Below are 22,079 nucleotides of genomic sequence, written 5' to 3'. Positions count from 1 at the left end.
AATAAAATCACAATATCTTTCACCCCTGAAAATTTGGAAAAAAGTTGTGAGGACCGTGTGCACCCCGAGTGCCATCGTCCCCGACATTTTTTCCAAAATTTCGGGAGCTAGATCTTACTGTATTTTTCTGCTAAAATCCAGAATTTTGGCTAATTTTATCAATTTTAACACTTTCAAAATTAAAGTCAAAGTTGGTCTAGAGATTGCTCAGATAAAGGCTTATAATCATTTAAAAATTGTTGAAATTGAAATTCATATCAAAATTGTGTTCCTTACAGTCCTAAATCTGAAAAGTGTGTTAGCATTCATTCGAAATTTCAGTGCTTTATTCAAATTTTTGCAGTTTGTGACTTTTGAAATTAAGTGTTTAATTACAACAACTTTGATTTCCACTTTCAAATTCGAATTTTGCATGAAATCTAGTCAACTTTTAAATTTCAAAACTTGCATTGCTTTCAGCATTCCCTCTAAAACCATAAAATTCAAAATTTCAGTTTCCCTCTCCTTTTCAAAATTCAAATTTTATATTTTTCAACAATCTTGGTAGGGTTCAATTTTGAGATTGCAACTTTAATTTGGCCTATCTGAAGATCGTAAAATCACTCAATTTTTTCAGATTAGCTTTAAAATCATCATTACTTTCATCCCTGAAAATTTCGAAAAAAGTTGCAAGGACCGTGTGCACTCCGAGCGCCACGGTCCCAGACATTTTTTTCGAAATTTCGGGAGATTGTCCTGATTGCATTTAACAGCTTAAATCTAGGAGATTGGCTGATTTTATTGAAATTTGCTACCTCTAAAATTCAAAATCTTCTCTCTCTCTTTAGTGCATGAGGTTTACGACAATAAGCCCTACTTACACTATTCCCGTTAGACGAAGCCTTAGAATTAAGTCTTTCCAAGGTGTAATTACCGAGCAGATGGAACCTAATTTGAATGGCCTTTTTAACGAGGACATGGGTAATTCCTCTAATCCTCTTAATGATGAAGAAGCTCTCCATGAGGTTTCTGTAGAACAACTTTCGAAATTGGATAACCAATTTGATGATTTTCGACAATGGATGTCTCAAGAATACCCTGATAGTGAAGCTCTTTCCTTAATTGAGGGTCTAAAACGTATGGTTCAAAGTGATAAGAATGGAATTGATATTTTGCGTGGTATTGCACACATTGTGGATTCGAATGTGATGCCGATGAAGAGTTGTGCCGAAACCTTAGGTTATACACAACCTCCTACTCAAGTTAATCATTCTATTCCTTTGACGACTCCTATTGCTAGTATACGTACTTTTACATCAAACATAATGACTACTTTAACACAAGACATTCCTCCTATGATCACCAGTCATGGGGGCAATCCCTCTTCTTCAATCAACCCTCTTCCTTCATTCAATCTGACTTCTTCATTCATTCCTTCAGTGAGTGTCCCTATTATATCTCCACAAATGAACATGACACAAGGGGGCAATTCATTTAATCATTCCATTCCTCCTTGTAGTGTTCCTCCTGTCCAATCATCTCCTATGACTAACTACCATAGTGTCCCACCACCTTACTCTCTACCTTCTTTCAATAACATAACACCTCCATCACAATCTAACACGTCTAATATGAACTCTTCGACTGAAGCGACCATTAACAATCTTGCACAGACTGTCTCTTCTTTACAACAACAAATTGCCTCTATGAATCAATATAAGTTTAGTGTGCCCACATTTGATGTTGCGAGCCCACTCTCTTGACATTGTTCGAGCTATCCCCCCTAAACATGTTGAAATTCCACATTTGGAGCTTTATAATGGTAAGGGTGATCCTCTAACACATGTTAAGACCTTTCAAACGATATGTACCGATTTTTCTTATGACCAAAGGTTGCTTGCAAAACTGTTCACTAAAAAATTAAGAGATAAAGCCCTACAATGGTATTGCTCATTGCATTCCTATTCTATTACTTCTTTCGAACAACTTGCAAATGCTTTCATTCAACAATTTCAAAACAATATAAGTCCTAAAGTTACTTTGATTGATTTAATGCATTGTAAACAAGGTGTTAAAGAAAAAGTGACTGATTTCATTGGTAGATATAAGCATTTGTATGCTCAAATTTCTTTTCCAGTGCCTGACAATGATATTCAAAGAATCTTTATTTCTAATTTACAAAAAGACATTAGAGAGAAACTCCTATTTTCTGAGTTTACTTCTTTCCAACAGTTGTGCGGAACTCTTCACAATTATCAACTGACTGTGAGCCAAATGGAACAAGCAAATCCTATGGCTCTAAGTGATAAGGGTGATAGTAGTCAACAACCATTTGGGAAGTTTAAACCGAACAGAGAGTCAATTAAATTCAATGAAAACATCATCAACAACAATGTGAATGCAGCATCAGGTGTGCCTCCTATTTCTAAGTTTTTCAGGAAAGAAAGAAAGTTTACTCCTTTGAATGAACCATTGCATAGTATTATGAATAAGTTATTGGAACAAAATGTGCTTACTCTCCCTCCTATAAGGCAAATAGATCCTGCGAAGATTAATTCACCCTATTTTGATAACAAATCTTTTTGTCAATTTCATCGTCATCCTGGGCATGATACTGAAAAATGTTTTGCTTTGAAGGGTAAAATTCAAGATTTGATTGATAATAACACTATCTCTGTTTCTGGTGTGAATGATAAAGGCAACACATCTGTAGCTCCTCCTAACCAAAATCTTCAGATTATTACGGATCCATTGCCTTCTCATACCTCTAATGCGATTGATACTACTGATTCCTCTGTCTCACCTGATGATCTCGTGTCTATGACTCCGAATGTGATTAACTTTGTGGAGCAGCAGAAAATCCCTAAAGAACCTTCCATCACCTTTGATTCCAGTGAAACTATCAGGGCTCCTGATGGTCCTTTATATATAGTTGCAAAAGTCAAGAATACACCTTGTCGTGGAGTGCTTATTGATCCTTCTTGTATGGTTAATATCATTACTGAAGAATTTCTTTTTACTTTGCAATTGAATCAAGTGATCTATGATGAAACAAATGTGGTTGTGAAACTATTTGATGCATTTTCTTCTCTTGCAATTGGTTCTATTACATTACCTATTGAGGTCTATAACAAATCCCTTGATGTGGACTTTGCTATTATTACATCATCCGAACAATTTCGTGTGAAGCTAGGCTATCCTTGGCTATCTTCCATGAAAGCTATTGCTTCTCCTATTCACAAGTGCTTGAAATTTCCCCATAATGGTGAAATTGTTACTGTCAGTCATAGTCTCTTTAAACAAGCTGAAAGAACTTCTAGCATTCCTATTGATTACTTTTGGCCCAAACAATTCCAATCTCTTCCTCCGCGAAGTGATCATCTTTTCAAATCTTATCAAAAGTGGAAAAAAGATATGATCATATCTCTAAGTGAACCTAGAACACCCAAACTTGACATTCCTATCGTTCTTGAGAAGGAAGTTCTTCCTTTGAAAGATAAAACTAATGTCTTTCCTCAAGAAGATTCCCAATCCATTCCTATGAATGTGACTATGCCTATATCTAATAAACTTCCTAAAAGTAGACCTATACCTCCTCGTCATGAGGGGCTTGGTCTCCTTCCTAAACCAAATATTCCTCCCTTATATGGAGCAGTTCCTCCTCCTTCCTCTTATGGAGAGAAGAGACCTTCCTCTTCTCCTATTATTCAACCTAAGAGACCACAACCTAAACACCCAAGTGATAAGGATGAGAACATTCCTCCTCCTCAATCTTCTCAACTTCCTACTAAGACTAGACGGAATCATTCTGCACGTGAATGCCGACGAAAGCGTCGTCTTAGAGCTCAGGCAGCTGCTTCTCAAACTTTGCAATCCCCAAAAACACCTTCAACCAGTATTATTCCATTTTCTCCTCAGCCGACGATTGAGCCGAAATCTCCTAAACATAAGATGCATGATGGTCTTGATCCTGTGCGAGTTAAAAATCCTATTTTTATAAATCTTGATGATGATATAAATGAAAATGTTATTCATGATGAAAATGTTACTCCTGTTCATTCGGATAGTGAATATGAATATGTTGATGTTGATAACCATTTATCTAACGCATTTTCTAAAGCACTTATCCTAGCTCCTAGACAAGAACACCGCGGCTTGGGATATGAACATAGCCCTTGTTTGGATCTTGTATAGCTCCATCTGCTGTGTTGGATGTTCCTCCTCTAGCGTGTTTCCTACCTTCCCGAAATATTGATCAGCAAGATCGGGGGGTAGATGACGTGCTAGACTAGTTTCATTAGCATAGCAGATTCTCTCCCCCTCTCTTTCGTTACTTCTTCTATGTGTTATTCTCATTCTTCTATTTGTTGTCCTTAGTGTTGTCTACTTGAGGACGATGCAAAGCATTGAGATCTCTTTTGGTCTCTCTCATGTTGACTCAAAAGACACATGTGTTCCCTTCTTCTAGGTGACCTTCCTTGATTGGGGAATGAAGAACAATTATGCATACATACATATGATATACATGAATTATCATACAGTATACTGACCCCGAGGAAAGCGAAGTCACCTTGTGCTTTGTGTTTTGTGTCTATTATCCTTGGGCTCATCTCATACTTGGGGGCTAAATCCTTGTGATAACGTGCTCCTCTCCTTTCTCATTTCTTATATGTATCACTACCTTAAAGCAATCACCCCTGGTGAGGCATGTGCGATCACTTTAACGTAGGGGGGCATACATCCCGTTCATATCTTTTCAAGATACTTGAAAATTTCTTGACAAATTTAGCTTTGCCTTGAAAATTTTTGATATCTTTCTTGCATGACTCATAGTGAGGGAACCTTACTACTGACAGTCATGGTTCTCCCTCGTGATCTTCCCTTTTACTTTGTCAATTGAAGTCATAAGATCCTTAGTCCACTGGGGGCTTGGTGTATCTTGCCTCCTTGACGTGGTGAAAGTTTTTCAAAGTTGTTTCCTTGTACTTTACCGGAAGTATGAGCATACGCTTATACTCCAGCTAAAGTGGGGCGAAATGTAGCGTCCTAAAATTGTGACACTTGCAATTTTGACTGCATTTGGGTCTTCACGATGGCGATGCAACACGGAACCTGAATGGAGACCCCGAAACTTGTTCATGACATCAAAAACTGCATTTCTCAGCACCCTGGCCTGATCCTCCTTGCACCCCGCTGTCCCTAGAGGTGGGACCATGGCGCCCAGCGCCCTGGTCCTTCAGGACTAGGGCGCCCAGTGCCCTGGTCCCCCAGGACCATGGCGCCCAACGCCCTGGTCCCTGGCCCTATTTTTGGACCCGGTCTCTTTTGGGTCTCGGGTCTTTATGTTTGCAAATTGGAAAATAACATTTCCTGGTCGGCCTAAGGTCGGGAAAATCAGTCTTTTAACCCTAATTGGCAAGTATATAAACTACATTTCCTCTCTCAAAAAGAGAGGAGGACATATGTGAGCTAGGCGCGAAAGCAATATTCAAGCATTCAAACATTCAAGCATTCAAGTATTCCTTCAAGCAATTGAGCATTCTAAGTCTCCATTCAAGGCTAAGTGTTGCATTCAAGAAAAGGATTCAACCATTGAAGAGGAGATCACTTACAACACATTACATACAACAACATTTACACCTTCGCATGTAAGAATACAAACATTCTTACAACAAGGTATCAGTACTTGTTTACATTACAAACATTTACATTTATAGCATTCTCATTTCTTGGTTAATTCCAAAACCGGGGTTTGACCTAAAGGCAAACCCCTCATCCCTAACCCCCCAATCGTCCTCTCCTTTATGTGTGTAGGTTGCAGGTACGCGGCTGTAATTGAAGATCTGGAATCCTTGTGCAAAGACGAACAGATCCCCCTTCATTTTGCGGATTTTTCGGAGGACCGTGTGCATGCCGAGCGCCATCGTCCCATCAAATTTCGCTCAAATTTTCAAAACAGCACCGTCTCGACATTTTACTGCTAATTCCAGGTCCACAGCTTCATATCATATCGCTATCTCTGTTTATAAGTGAATATTTCCCACTTTACATGCATTCCTAGTTCAATCTTTCTATCTACATTTCTTTACAAAAGGGGGTATCCTTAGTGTCTTAACCCTTGAAACTCATATAGAATCCAATCTTGCATTGCGTGGGATTGGATCTTGTGGGTTTCAACCCCTCTTTTGAATGTAAAGTCTCCCCTAAGTGAAAACCATCAACCCTAGTGACTCTCCCTTCTCTCTCCTCGGAGTTGGGGGAGGGGAGAACGACTAGGGTTTGATTTTTCCGCTTTACAATATTAACCTGAGCTTCATCATACTTGCCACTGCTTCAAGACCACAAAGATGAGCGAGACACTGGAATTTCAACTTATTTACGTCTGTCAATTCATAAAATGTTGGCGGTTAACTTACAGAAAATTTGTTGTTAAGAGAATTTACAAAAGAAACAATAGATTGATCAAAATTAACTTGGAAAAGAAAACATAAGGGTGAGAAAAAGCAAACTGCGTAGAGAAAGAGAGAGGAAATCGTCAAATCTTTTAGAGCATCTGAACAACAAAATAACCATACAGATAACCATACTATAAAACTCACATTTAGAGCATCTGAACAACAAAATAAGAAACTCTGGTAGTTAATCAGTTTCTGTTTAAGATCTTTTTAAGGCCTGTGTCTCTGCTTATTATTTTGGTTAATAGGTTAATGGCTAGTCTTAGTGTAAGCCTTGGTTTGAGTAGATTAAGTTGGACTGTTTAGGTTAAATGTTTTTGATTATGTAAAAATGGTTTCTGTTTTTACTATTTTGTTGCTTCTTGATGAATTGCCGTGCTGTATTGTTGTTCTGTTATGGGATCAGGTAGAGGTCCCTGCTTATATAATCAAAAACAAAATAAGAATCTCTGCTAAATTTCTAAGGTTTACTTTCTAAGGTTTCCAAATTTTGTAGGGTTTAATAATAATTGTTTTCTGTGAAGACCTTTTTAAGGCTCACCTTTGAAGAAATCAGTAACAACAACATGCATAATATCCAATGTAAATTCATAATAATGCAGGAGGCCACTCTTCACTATAGCACAGAGTCTAAATCAAGAACAAATATTCCCACATTCAATGAATCATTCAAATATGAACATTGATGATAGATCAAATATAGATCAGAGCTCTGATTGAATCAGCACAAAGTCTCCTTCAAACATAATTCCTTTAAACTTTCATAAACTTGCAAAATTAATGCTAACTGAAAGTCAGATCCTTTAAGAGCCAAATCGGAACCACTGAAGCTGTAAGATGGGATTGGAGTTCATTTGTGACGTGGTTTTTTCATTCTAAAATGTCCATCCAAATGGCAACATCATCTGCATCAGAGTTTTCAATTATATGCTTTGTAATCAAGACATTTTGGGGCAACTTAATGACTTCTCTCATTTCTAGAAAGGTGGTGGATGTAACTCAACTCGATGCACAACTATCATCTCTTTAAGAGTATCATAGTTTCTCAAGTAATGCTCGATGAATGATAGCCCTTTTAAAATTACTTGACTGGCCCAACCATCAACTGCTTTAGCTATGGCTTCTGATCTTTTAACAAGATTTAACTTATCAGAATTGATAAATTTTGTGATGGACATTCTTGAAGATGAACTAGTTGCAAAATTTTTGATAGATGAAGCAGACCAAATAAAAGAAGTAAGAGTGTCTACATATTGTGTAAGCTCTTGGTTCTTCCTTTCTGCAACTTTAGTTCTCCTAGACAAAGCAGCAACAGAGTGTTTAGCATAATAGATATCACCTTAAGTCGTCGGGGGACCCATGTCAATTCTTCTTATGCTGAATTCCCCTTCTATGATTTCTTGTTCAATTTTGTTTACACTGGGATCAACAATTTCCAGCACATGATGCTCTGTTTGTGGGCCCACATTCATCTTAGCAATTCGCCTTGCTTTCTTAAGTTTTGGTGTTTCTCCTAACAAGCGCGTCATTGTATCAGCTCTAGTCTCAGTGACTGGTGAATATTGTTTCCTTTGTTTCTCAATTGCCTTCTTGAGCCAAGGAGGGGACGATTTACTTGTTCGAACCTTGACAGACAAGGTATTGATGGCAGTATCAAGTGTCAACATGGGAGCATTGGAGGTTGTTGTTTGAGGATATACGTCATCAGTTAAGGAAACTAGGGGGTTTTGTTCTCCCAACTGATGGAGAAACAGAGTATCCTCTTCACTGAAACTAATTTGCAGTGCTTTTTTTTTTTTTTTTGGGTAGTGTTATACCACCTACTTCACAAATAGATTCCAGTTTCATGTTCTTCTTGGGAGCATCATTATCCCCACCAGATTGTGAGTCTACCTAAGATGCACCAATCTCTAATGTTGATTTCCCTGCCACACTTTGAGAGGTCTGAACAACTATGTTGGTCTCCTTGGGTTTCCCCTTCTATGATGAAGTGTCATAATGAGTTTTAACCACATGATTCAACCAAGCGTGTGACCTATCTAGAGCTTGAGAAGTTCTGCCTATGACATTTGTTTCTTCTTCATCCTCAAAACATTGAGAAAGAGACAATATGACATTTTGATATGATTTGTCTATCACATTCAGGCCATCATCTATAACATTTTCAGGTATAGAAGAGATAACAATGAAATTCAACATTTGTCTTAGAGTTAGCTACATGAAACTTCTTCTGTAAAATTCATTCTCATCAACACAATCTTACCACAAATCTTCTAGCTTGGGTACGTGAACATAGTGAGCAGCTCCATAGAAATTTTGTTTAACGTAACCCTTACAAGCAAAATGGGTCCTCATGGGTAGGGAACGAAAATGAAGCTTAGCTACAAGTTTATCAAAAAACTATGCAAATTCATTATTTTTACACTAAAAGTGAGATAAGCACATAGGGAAAGAGTACCCTTTTTTCTCATTTGTACATATTTAATATTCACAAAGGTCATCTGACGACACATTTCCAAGAAGAGGAGATAATCAGAAGCATACCTAGGTAGTCTTAATTGAGCCTTTTCATAACCTCCAATTCTCAAATATGAGTAACTTCTGAATTGAATATAGAAGCTACCATAATTTTGAATTAGGGCCATAGCCTCCTTTGTTATTCTTAGATTTTCAAGTGTTCCTTCAATGTATTTTATGACTATCATGAAGAAAGCATCATGGACGCGAGAGAATCTCCTCATACCTTCTCTTATGTATTTGAGGGAAACAATTATAAATAGGGGCACCATCTGTGACATTGTCGACTTGTCTCAAACCCAGCCAAGAGATTCTACCGACAGATAATACATAGGAAAACATAGAGAAAAAATGAAGTTCTCTCCTATCATTAAACTTTAAAAGTTGTTCATGAAGGGAATCACATATTAATCATGCCTAGTCAATCTGATTTCTATCATCACAAATAGTGAGGATAAATTGACACATCCATTATTCAAAGAATTTTGTCCCAGGTCGACCAACCACATGGCACAACAAAAAAATGATATCAACAATATCATCTCTAAACAACTTCATTTTTATCCAAGAAAGTAACCTAGATTTACCAGGTCGATGGCATTTTAACCAACCTTGAGAAATAGTGTTTAGGCACCAATCTATCCACTTTTGAAAGAACTCACATCCTAACCGATAAGAAAAATTCACCTCATTGTCTCTTTTAGTGATGTGCAATGCAAGAGAAATATTAAATCTGTATCTATTTTGGCTATCTGAGCTTAATTCACACTTTGAGTTTCATGGGAGTCAGGATGATAATGTTGCACACAAGAGAGGACCAATTTTGGGCATTCTATGATGGAAGGATAACCTCCGACTTGAGATAGAGTAGATTCAATGACTTTTTGTGTAATGGGGGACTTCTCTGAACTATGCAGCCTCTTATGAATTTCATGCATTGTAAATGGTCTAACTTTTGTGTCTTTGATATTGTCTAATTTTCTTTCAATGGGCTGAGAGGGTTTAGATTCCATAAAAGTTGAAAGTAGAAGGGCTCTAGGGTTTCTAATAGAGGGTGTAATCTCAAATTGGGATAAAACAAAAAGGAGTTATGATAAGAATGAATTTTCATGAATGCCAAATTAACAAACTTCTACTATCTTATCAACAAGAAAAATGGAAATTTGAACAATTTTAAGCAAAGAGAGCTTCTATCCTCAAACCTGGTTTTGTTCTTTCGCTTGAATGCCCCTTCAAGTTTACTAGAAGTATCGAATATAAATGGCATGAGAAAAGGTGATAGACATATGAAAACCTAGAGCAATTAATTCTTTTGTTTCAGTGGTTGTCGTACTGCTTTGAGATTTGAAATGAAATATTTTATTAATGCTTCATTTATTTCCCATTACAAAAAGGTACTTTATTGGCGTCATTGCATGAGTTGTCGCTCTTGAGGTTGCTACTATCAGAATGTCGAGCAATCACATTCTTTAAGAACTGTAGAACAAGAGAAGTGTGTGTGCTGAAAAGTTCCTAATGTGCGACCAACTGATACTATCGGGGATTGGTGTATCGGGTGGCACAAGGCTCAATAATGATAAAGGCTAGTGAGTTAAACTTCCACTAGATGGTGATAAGGAGATAAAGCAAGGCGAGGCCCTTTTGGACATAACCAAGACTTGATTCTTAAAGGAAAGAGGTTGATCGATCGATCGGGGGTTTTGAGAACTAAATCATGTAAAATTACTCTTGCAATGTGGTAAAGTCCGCAACTTGAGGAACCGGCTATGGCTTGATGGGCAAAGTGGGTAACAGGTTGTACATACTTTTAAACCAATTTTTACTGTTTGTGATATATAAATAAACGTTCTCATGTTATAGAGGGCCTACATAACTTTCCTTTAAAATTACTAATGGTTATAATTAGATTTTCCTTGGACATCCAACTCAAAGGGTTGGAATTTTATGTCAACACACAATGATATTTTTTTGTAAAATAGAAAAAATAAAGAAATGGCATGCATTCTCTCCATCACACTTACACATTGTTTGATATTGATATAAAAAAATGCTAGAACAACATCAAGCTTTGATGGACTTAAAAAGCACTAAGACGGGCGGGATGGGGGGGGTTGAATCAGTGACACCAAAAACCAAACTACTTTAAACACTAATCGAAAGATGAACTTAACAAAGATTTTAAACACAATGCATGTAATCCAAAATGATATAACAACATCCACAAAAAGTAAAGCATCCACCATAACACAAGTGTTTATACGTGGAAAACCCAAATAGGTAAAAACCACGGTGAGATGGAACTCACAAGTTAACTATCTCCAATAATAGATAACTGACCGGTTAAGGTCTACAAAATGCTCTGCTAGGAGAAAATCTTGTTAGAGATCCCAAAGCTTGATTAGAAGCTTATACCCTCTTAGGAGTAACCTCGGTGGAGGATTTCAGAATCCAAACTAATGGATCACCTTGTTAGAGGATTTATACATTGAAGCTTGTTAGAGCTTACCCGGTTAAGGGATTTGATTCTACTGTAATGGTGAGAAAACAAGAAGAATGGTTTGATCTGTTCTGAGTAGCACAAAAATTGCTTAATCAGATCCTTCTAAGCACAATCAACACTTCTCTTCAACACACTCTTCATATTAACACTTATCACTCTTCAAGAGAAACTTTTCACTTCATGCATACCATCATCTTTAAAAGATTTACTGAGATGTCAATATATAGACATTCAGATTTCATGTCAGCCTAAAAAAATCATGATACAATTTCCTAGGTGCAGTGTATCTAGACAAGTGATCATAACTCATCACAAAAATGACCACCAAGTAGTCGGTGTTGGTAACTCATCACAGAAATAATCAAATACCGGTTGGAACAATCAATACCGGTTTGAATAAAATATATGAATCGTTGTCCTTGAATCTCCGCTTGATCTCCATCTTTATCTTCATCTTGATGCCGACTTAGTATAACCATAGGTTGTCTCTCGTGCACATACCAGTTGACACAAAGTACCGGTTAGGGATTAACCACAAGGTATGCTGGTTGGTAGTGTAAACAATTTAAGTAACACTGGTAGTCAATATAATCATGTGTGTGTGTGAGTGTTTTATCAATGACAACAAGTGATAAATACATTACAAACATCATCAAGCCAACAAGCTTTCTCTTACCTTTTTAACTATGCAGTTTTTTTATCTTTTGTTTTTCTAATATCATGATTTTTTGCTAAGAACCTATGTATAGTACTAGTAATGTTATTTTTTAATTCACTCATCCAAATTTAAAACAAATCTTATTTTTACATTTGAAGCTTTATTTTTATACACACTCAAAAAATACTTGATTTTCAATTAGTTTTCAAAAAACTTAGAAAGAAGCATTGCTCAAAATTTTATTTTTTTAGGATGTGCCCACCTTCCAAAATAGTTAAATTGTATATATTTGTTAAAAATTAGGAGTAAAAAAGTGTAAACTACATTATTTTATCTAATTTTCACTAAACCTATTTTTTAAGTACTCTGAAAATTCAACATTTTAAGGAGAGAATGTCTGATGCCATGTTATATTCTTTTAATAAAAATAAGAGCACTTTGTCCTCTCCTCCTATTTGAGCCCTTTATTTTCCACAATTTAACTAAAATTAATAGTTTAGAAACTCTACTTTGAGCACAATGAATCTTATTTTCTATCACATCAAAATTTGAGTGTGGCTACCTTTAGTTTCTCATTCAAGATAAAGTTTATTGATTTTATAAAAAAAGTGGCAACTTTTGACTCTCTATTGGTCTTCCATTTCTGTGCATATACCTGATGCTAGCACTTTTAAATATTTTAGATGTGTGATATAATATATACCAATATTTTTAGTACCTTTCACATACCTCAATATTGTATTGGATGTATTCATATGGATTTAGATGAATTTGTCATATACCTTGAATCAAATGAAATTGAATAAGAAATCTATTGTCCTCTATGAGTTAGAAATATCAAACACAAATAATACAGTTATAAATTATCTCCTTAACTATTTCAACACCATCTTCTCTACATAATACAACTCCATGAGTAATTAGAGTGGAGGTTACTTTATAATCAACCATACCAAATCTCTTAAATATATCTTCTGCATACTTTCTTTGAAAATGATTTTTTTAAAGTTTGGTGAACCTCTATTCATAGTAAGTATTGAATAAGACCTAAATATTTTATTTTAAATTCATTCATTCATATAAATTTTGAAATCATCCTTCATCTTGAACCTTCTAGCCATATAGAAAAAACCATCAACACATAGAATTACAATAAAGATATCATTAGCTTCTTTTTTGTAGAATGAATTTGGGTCACTCTTGCACACATTCAACTATTTTGTTAAAATTCATCAATCCTAGTGTACTATTTTCTTATTTCTTTCTTGAGCCATACAAAAAATTTCTTCAACTTGTTGAATAGATGTTCTTTACGTTTCACTTCAAAAATTTATGGTTGTTCAACAAATACTTCTTTTTTTGAGTACTCATTTATGAAGGAACTTTTCACATCTATGTGGTGTATTTTCTATTTTTTCTAAGCCACTAATGAGGCCATCATGTTATAATAGTGTCTTGTATTTCTACTAGTAGAGATGTCTCTTCATATTCTATCCCGTAACTTTGTCTAAAGACTTTTGCAACTAAATGTACCTTGTTTCTTTCAATACTATCATCACTATTATACTTAGTCTTATAGGTACACTTAATGCTAATATTTATCTTGTTATGTGGAATCTCTATAAGCTCTCAAGTATCCTTCCTAGGAATATAATCTCTCTTTGCATTAATTTCAATTAATTATTAGTACATGCATCTTAAAAATATGACGGTTCTAAATTAACCTATGAAAGTGATGCATCCAAACTTAAAATGTAAGACTAAACATTAATATTAAATAAAGAATCTAAAAGTTGGGCAGCTCTAGACATTTGCCAAGCATTGCACAATGAACACAATTCAAAAAAAAATTGAATGGGCTCCATGGTTGGTATCCTCATGGTGCTGCTACTAACCCCTATGGTACTAATAGGCAAGTTGCATGGTAGAGGCCATCAAGGTCAGGTAGTCAGCGCCACAAGGTAGGGCCGACTCGCAACCAAAGAAGCACATGGACCCCAACAACTTTTCCCAATTTTATATCAATCTGGGTGCCATGAAGGATTTCCTATTCTAATAGCATCCCTCTTGGTGGTGTAGGGTTTATTTATTCTCCTAATAACATTCCACTTGGTGGAGTCCCCTTCAATCCAAAACCTAATCAAATACACTACTCATTGCCTCTTCCCTCTAATGGCTCTCCTAAAAAGGGCTTACACAATAAACATAAAGATCCAGGTGGAAGAAGTGGGGATCAGGAAAAAAAGAGCCCTCAAAATTATGATAATCAAAGAACAATGATTAAGAAATGGGTTCACAAAAAAACACTAGTCTCACTCTCAATGGAAGAAATTGTAGCCCTTGAAAATGTGGGAAGAATGGATGGAGAAGTTGTTGTTGGGGTCACATTTCTAGATGATTCTCTAGCCTCCCACAATGCAAAAATAAAGAACTATGCTCTTATAGGTAAGCTATGGAATCTCACTCTTGATGTTGATTCTCTTGCATCCTAGATTCAATCCATTTGGTTTGGAGTTGTGCAAGTATTCTATATTGATAATGGGGGGGATTTTTTATTGGTATTTTCTTAAATAAGTTGGTTCAAGATTTTGTTGATAGGATTAAGTCCATCTTCTTCAAAGGGAACATGTGATCTCTTTACTTGACATTGGACCCTTAATTTTGATCCATCAAAGAGCCACTTCAGATTTGTACCTTTCTAGATTATATCTCCTTCGCTCCGTCTTGAATACAGAGACTTAGATATTATCCATATGTTGGCAAATCAGATTAGAATTTTCCTCAAGCATGATATTCAACCCTTTGAGCTCACACACATTCTTGTTTGAGTCTGTGTGTTGATATACCTATCCAAACCCTTCTCCAAGGCTCTCTATATTTAATCTAATGTTGGGAAGTGTTTTCAGTAGATCATCTAGGAGGACCCCCATTTGGTGGGGGGAAATATGCAATATTCGAAGCATTTCACATCTATGTGCACGCCCTTAAGGAGAACTTTGTGAAGGATTGTGAGGACTCGACCTCAAACCCTCTTACTTGTTCCATGGAAAACAAGTAGGATTGTTTACTCTTCCTAGATATTGGCCTTCTAGTATGCCCCTTGGGAAGGTGTCAATTAAATAGTTTCCAAAATTTCTCCTCTTTGACATTGGTTCATGTTTCCTCACCACTGTCTCAAAATTTTCAGATTTACTTCAGGGGTAGAGATTATTTCTCTTCCGTGGACCCCTTAATGTCAATTTAGGACTTTCTTTGGCTTTTTTTAGCTAATATTTTTCTTGCAATGTTAGCCTCCTTCTACCCTTTAACTACTTGTCACTTCCCACCTCCAGTATAGAAGCAAAAATGAACCCTTCTAGAGATGATATTTTCTCCTTATCTAGGATCCTTTCTAGTTTGGTTGCATGGAGAGACCTCACACTCTCACATTTGACATGAAATATGATAGATTTGACATCTATGCCAATGGTTTGGCTTCCTCTAGCCATAGGATTTTAGCTCAAGAACTTGAAGCATTCAGAAGGCCCCTTATTAATGGAAAATTTGATACGTTAATCCTTGAGATTATTTCTAAAGTATGTATGGAAGAAGCATCTACAATTGCAAATAAAGTAGATATTGAGGAGGATTCCATTGTGGAAGAGACAACACAAGGGCTTCACTTAGTGAACCTGGGTTATATCATGTGCATTCATGGCATAATAAAGAGTCCCCCTATTTTCAAAAAGTATTTCCCTAAACTCTTTTTTTGTCACCCCCTCCCAATACACAACCTAGATTTAAAACCCCCCTATTTTCACTAGATATTGTATGTTTTCATAGCCCAAATTAAAAATCCCCCTATTTTCACCAGATAGGCAATATATTGTTCTTGATTTTTGGGATATTAAACCCCCTAATATGAATGCATGTGATATAATATTGCTTAGGAAGTCAAGCCCGCATGAGAGATAGGTGATATTAAGGATGTAACTACTTTAGAGGTGGACTCCCTATCTGAAACTGCACTAGTGGAGGCTTCTGATCCAAAAGGACTCCAAACAGATAGGACTTTATTATAAAATGAGGATCCCCTTCCACTTGTTAACCCTTCTGAGATAGGATCATTTCTACAGAAAGAGATATTACTAGAGATTTGTTGTGATGTGCCTATGGATAATCCCCCTCTCAAGTCTACCATTTTCCAAACTCCATTAGTTATGCCAAAACCATCTTCTATGAAAAAATCCAAAGGTAAGAAAATTAGTTTAGGCTTCAATTGCATAAGACTAAGGATGAAATTTGAGATAGTATTCAATCAACTTTGGATGATAAATTGTGTGAGTGGAGAACATGGTGTTCTCTACACCACAAATGAGGATAAACTAATGAAATTTTAGGGGACTAAATGCCCCTAACAAACAATGTCTTATCAAGTTTGAACTTGAGTCTTGTGGTCTAGATCTGATTCTCTTACAATAAACCAAATTCTTTGAAGAAGAGAAATTGAAGGATTTTTTTCATGAAATAAATGGGGATATTTAGATTCCCCTTTATTTAGTGCTTCAGGCAGTTTAGCCATCCTCTAGAATCCTAAGAAAGTACACGTTCATAAAGTTCAAGCAAATGCAATTTTTATTCATGTTACTGTCACTTTCTATAAGCATTTTTTTCATTTGATTAATGTGTATGGACCAAACTATTTAGTAGGTAAACTAAAGCTTTGGGAATAAATTTCATTAGTCCTAGCTTCTTTCACAAGGGAGCCTTTTATTTTGGATGGTGAATTCATTGAAATCCTTTCTATCAACGATAAAACAGGGGGTAAAGTCCCTCCATTGGTAGCCATTGAGGACTTCAATGATTTTGTCCTCAATAATGCTCTAAAATATTGGACTCCTATTAAAGGATATGTGACCTAGACTAATATAAGGAATTTTTTTTGCATATAGTAGAGAGGTTAGATAGATTCTTCTCCAATCTGGTATGGCTATCCAGATTTTGCTCCTGCACATCTCATATTTTTCTTCTATCTGGTTCAGGCCACTTTGCCATCCAACTAGATTTAGCTTTTGATTCCAATTTCTCCAAACAAAAATCTTCCTTTAAATTCCAGCATATGTTGTTTTGAGACCCCTCCTTTCTCCCTTTTCTTCAATAGTGGTGGGAAAGTGCCCCTTTCATTCTTGGATCTAGAATGTTTCAACTAAGCAAATAGGTTCAATATGTCAAGGCAGCTATTAGCTTGTGAAATAACTCAATGTTTAAAAATATTTTCAAATCTAAAGTAGACATTGAAGAGAAGATCAAAGCAATAAATGAGAAAATTATCAATAATGGCATCAATGACTCTTACTATTCTCTTTAAAAGAACCTTCAATCCCAACTAGAGCAAATTCTTAAGAGGGAAGAAATTTTTGGAGATAAAAGTCTAGAGAGCTCTGTCTAAAAGAAGGGGATAGGAACACAAGGGTTTTCACTTCTCTATTAAAATGAGGAGGGCCACCAACTCCATATTCCAAATCATAAACTCTTTAGGTGATATTTTGACCGATATGGGCAAGATTTAATTGAAAGTGTGGTCTTGTTTTTCCCCAACCTATTTTCAACTCCACCTGCCAACTAGTTTGATCATTCATAGGAATTAATGAGATTCATTCCTAAGCTAATAAGTCATGACGATAACCTACTCCTTCTCAAACCATTCAATCTAGAGAAAATTTAAACATTTGTATTTTCTATGTCGTCAGATAAGGCTCCAGGGCCAGATAGTTTTTCTGCCATGTTGTTTTAGAAATGTTGGCACTTTGTGGGTCGAGATGTCTAGCTTGTAGTAGATGAATCCAAATGGAATGTTGATATCCTAAATAATTAAATACTACTCTTATTTCTCTCATTCCCAAGGTTCAATCCCTTGTCTGTTTTCTGGACTTCAAGCCCATCTTCCTATGTAATACTATCTATAAGATCTTTACAAAAGCTATTTCCTTGAGATTGGCTAAACTAATAGCTAAATTCATCACAAAGGAGAAAGGGGGTTTGTTCTTGGTAAAGAAATTTTTGAGGGGGCTCTTACTACACACAAAATCCTTCATTTAGTTCAACAAGTTAAATCAAAGGTAATGATTCTTAAACTAGATGTGATGAAAGCTTATGACAGAGTTTGCTGAATTTTTTTGGAACACGTGATGCTTGGATTTGGGTCCTCCAAACTCTAGATCAAATGGATTATATCTTGTAGCTCAGGGGATAAATTTTTAGTAAGTATCAATAGGAGTTCATGTGGCTTTTTCTTCTCCACGTAGGGAATAGGACAAAGGGATTCCCTATCTCCCTTCCTATTCATTATCTTAGTAGAAGCTTTAAGTAGATCAATATCTACCCATCACCTATAGGGACTATGGAAGGGAAACACCCTTCCCGATATGTAAATTGCATCCAACCATATATTATTTGTTGATGACACATTAAATTTTGGTGAGGCTTCGATAAAGTAAGCTAAGAGAATTAAGCAAGTTGTTGACACATATTGTACCATATTAGGGTAGAAGGTCAATGCCTCCAAATCTAATGTATTATTTTTAAACTACTCCTATTTTCTCTTGGCCAAGATTAACAAGTTTCCTGGGCTTCAAAACGGATACCTTTTCTTGTAAATATTTAGGCATCCCACTTTTTGTGGGGAGAAACAAGAGTAGTTTTTGGATTGACATCTCTTCCACCATGCGAAATAGAATCTCCTCATGAAAAAATTCTTGGCTTTCATTAGTTGGCCATATTCTCATGATCAAGTGCATTCAGGCCAAAAAAATTGGTGCTTGGTGCAAAGTTGGTTTGCAAATTGTTTTCTAACAATAATTCCAAATTGGCTTCCATCATTACTTTGAAGTATTTAGATTCCTCAGATTTGGAAAGGATTTTTATATCTTCAGAATGTTTTCAGACCTTCCTCAAGGTTCCCATATGTGTAATTTCTTAGTAAGTTGTAAAAAATTCCTCCTCCCTCACGTTTCATAGGAAATTCATGGTGGAAAAAAGGCTTTATTTTGGGTGGATTTCTAGAATGGATATCCCCCTCTTGATAATAAAGATAGTCTATCAGATATTAAGAGTCTTTTAAAAGCCTCTTGGGGAGTAAAAGCTGTTAATTAATTAATGATTTCAAATCATAAGGACATTTTGTTTTCAGAATGCAAAGACTTTTCCCAACTAGATGCCCCTCAAAACAAAAATACTATATTGGCTAAGATTCTTAGTTAGAGGTCTGTTCATATTAGCTCAAAATAGGATAAACTTATATGGACTCAATCCAAGTTAGGTCACTATTCAGTGAAGAAAGTTCACTTTGATTCTAGTAAGGAGTGTTTTTCATTTCTTTTGGATTGATGCATGTTTGCCGAAGGAAGGAGATTTTGATTGGCTTTCTCTTAAAGGGATAATCTTAACCAGTAAGAGACTCTATCACCTTGGTCTTTCTCTAGCTTTTAATTGTGTTTTATGTGACAATGAAATAGAATCTACGAACAATTTGCTTCTCAATTATGAATTTGCAAATGAATGTTGGATGTGAACTCTTAATAAGCTTAATCTATCTTGCCCCCTCAAATCTAATCTTTATCTGGTATTTGAAGCATGACCAAAAATGTATAAAGACTCCTTTTTTGTTGTTATTTGGGAAATGGCTCAAGCTATAATCATTTGGAACATCTGGTGGGAAAGGAACTAGAGGATATTTTGAAATGAGATCATCTCATATAAGCATGTTATAAACAATATTGAATATTCCATTTTAGAAGTAATGAATGTTTATACTATGAAAAATAAGAGGTTGGATTTATGCTTTACCTCCTGGGATGACATAGTCCTTACAAGAATGGCAAGGAATCACCCTCACTTTCAAGGGTAGTCTCTTTGATAATATGATTGGTAAGAGATTTAGAAAGGATGCCAAATGAGAACCTCTTGTTCATCATCACTGAAAGCTCAATTTTGATGGGGCGACTAAGAGGAACCCAGGTTGTTTTGGGGTTGGCTTTGTTATTTGAAACATTAGAGAATTAGTATTGGAGCTGGAGCAACAGGAATTCCAGATGGTTCAACTAATGTTGCAGAGACCTCTGCTATAATTTATGGTCTTCGCTTAGCACTCTAGATGGGCATTTTGAATATTTATCATAGAAGGCGATTCAATGAATAGCATATCCGTCATATTAAAATCTGAAATCCTAAGCGACAAAGTTAATTATGTTCTTCAAGAAGGTGGGTTCATTATACAAAAGTTTGATAAATTTGCCATCAAACAATACTTCAAAGAAGCGAATGCTCTAGCAGATGACTTAGCATGCAAATGATGTCTAATTGAGAAGGGGGAGATTCACTTAAATCAAACCTAGGTCCAAGTAGATGGGGTACTAACCCTTTTTGCTTCAATGGATGCCACTTGTTTATTTTCTAACATGTGTTGATTTCTTTTATCTATGATGGATCTCTTTAGCTGCATCCCACCTGATTTGGATTGTATTTAGCTTGGACATTTTGAAGTACACACCAATACTTAGAACTTCGTTAGTGGATGTCAGTTCTTTTATACTTGGCCCTCCATGCCTTCTTTATTCTTATCCTAGGATGATGACCATCCACAATAGATGTCATTTCTTCTCTAGGTGTTGTACTTGAGAAGGTACCTAACATAAATGTCGGTTGCCATCTATTCATCTTGCAAGTGGGAAACTAATGATTATATGTGTTCGATTTAGTAAAATGGGACAAAAGTAATATTTTCAATCCATCCCTGTGATCTCTGATTTTACATTTAACACTGCTCCTTTGTGTGCAATTAATTCAATCCCACTGTCGACACATGCGGAGGATAATGTGTATTGAATGCAGGGCATTTTTTAAGGAAAATGTGGGGCCATTTTTTGGGGTTGAAGCTATTCTGGTTCTAAAATAGACCTTTCATACATTGTGTTAGTGACAGGTTAGTCAATCACAGCCATTTATTGCAAAATTGACTGTGTAAAATGCATGACTAACACATGTTAGTCAATCCGTACTGTCGTTTTGCAGCCAAAATAGACGCATCCATTTTTTTGGGTCCACAATTTCAGTAATTCTTGTTGTTTCCCCCTTTCTGCTCTTCATGGAATACATACCCATCAATTGTAGGATTTTTCTTGAAACCTCTGGATGGGAATTTTTGACCTCCAAAGCATTCAACATAGGAGCACTTGAAGTGCATCTTTGATTGGGATTGTTTCAAAACATAGAAAGTGATCATCACCATTATAAGAGAAGAATTAGTGTATCCAAAGTCCCCAAGGAGCCTTTACCCCTCTCAGGTACTCTTTGCTTTTTTATCCAATGCCTTTGATATCTTGCAAAACTATGGGTTCTTGGTTCACTTGTGGTTGGAATATACTAAGAAAGACATTGTATCTTCTAAGAGTTTAGAGAAGGTTGTTAGAAAACATGACTTGTTTAATGAGAGAGGCTAGGTTGGGGGCATTTTCCCACAAATTGTTTTGGAAAAGAAACCTTTATATGTCAAACTATATAATGCAATGAAGATTAATTTGGATTCCAATAGTAGTAAGTTTTTATGACGGTGAGTTGGGGACCATCTCGGATCTCATCTCTCCATCTAAGGCGACTTCAAATTTTTAAACTATTATATGAACTTCACCACCTCATGCTTCATCAACCACACCAAAAAAGATTATAAAAGCCTCTTCTAAATGTCTTTCATAGGAAGTCTCCCAAGGAGAACTATGTTGGCACCAATTTTGGCAATATCCATCATCAGGAGGAAAATGTAGCCCAATTTATTTTTTTGTAGTTAGGCTCCATCTTCTACCATATTTTACTGTTTTTCCCCATTTTTTTCTTAAATTTGTTATCTGAGTCAAATGGGTTATTTGCAAAGAGGACTATATCCTCCGCATTTTGGTTTTTTGGTGGTAGGGTTTGCTAGTTTGTAATTATCTGATTA

This window comes from Cryptomeria japonica, chromosome 6 (genome assembly GCF_030272615.1).
Source record: "Cryptomeria japonica chromosome 6, Sugi_1.0, whole genome shotgun sequence".
NCBI classification, from domain to species: Eukaryota; Viridiplantae; Streptophyta; class Pinopsida; order Cupressales; family Cupressaceae; genus Cryptomeria; species Cryptomeria japonica.
The sequence above is the reverse complement of the archived record's forward strand: the minus strand, read 5'-3'. Positions refer to the sequence as shown.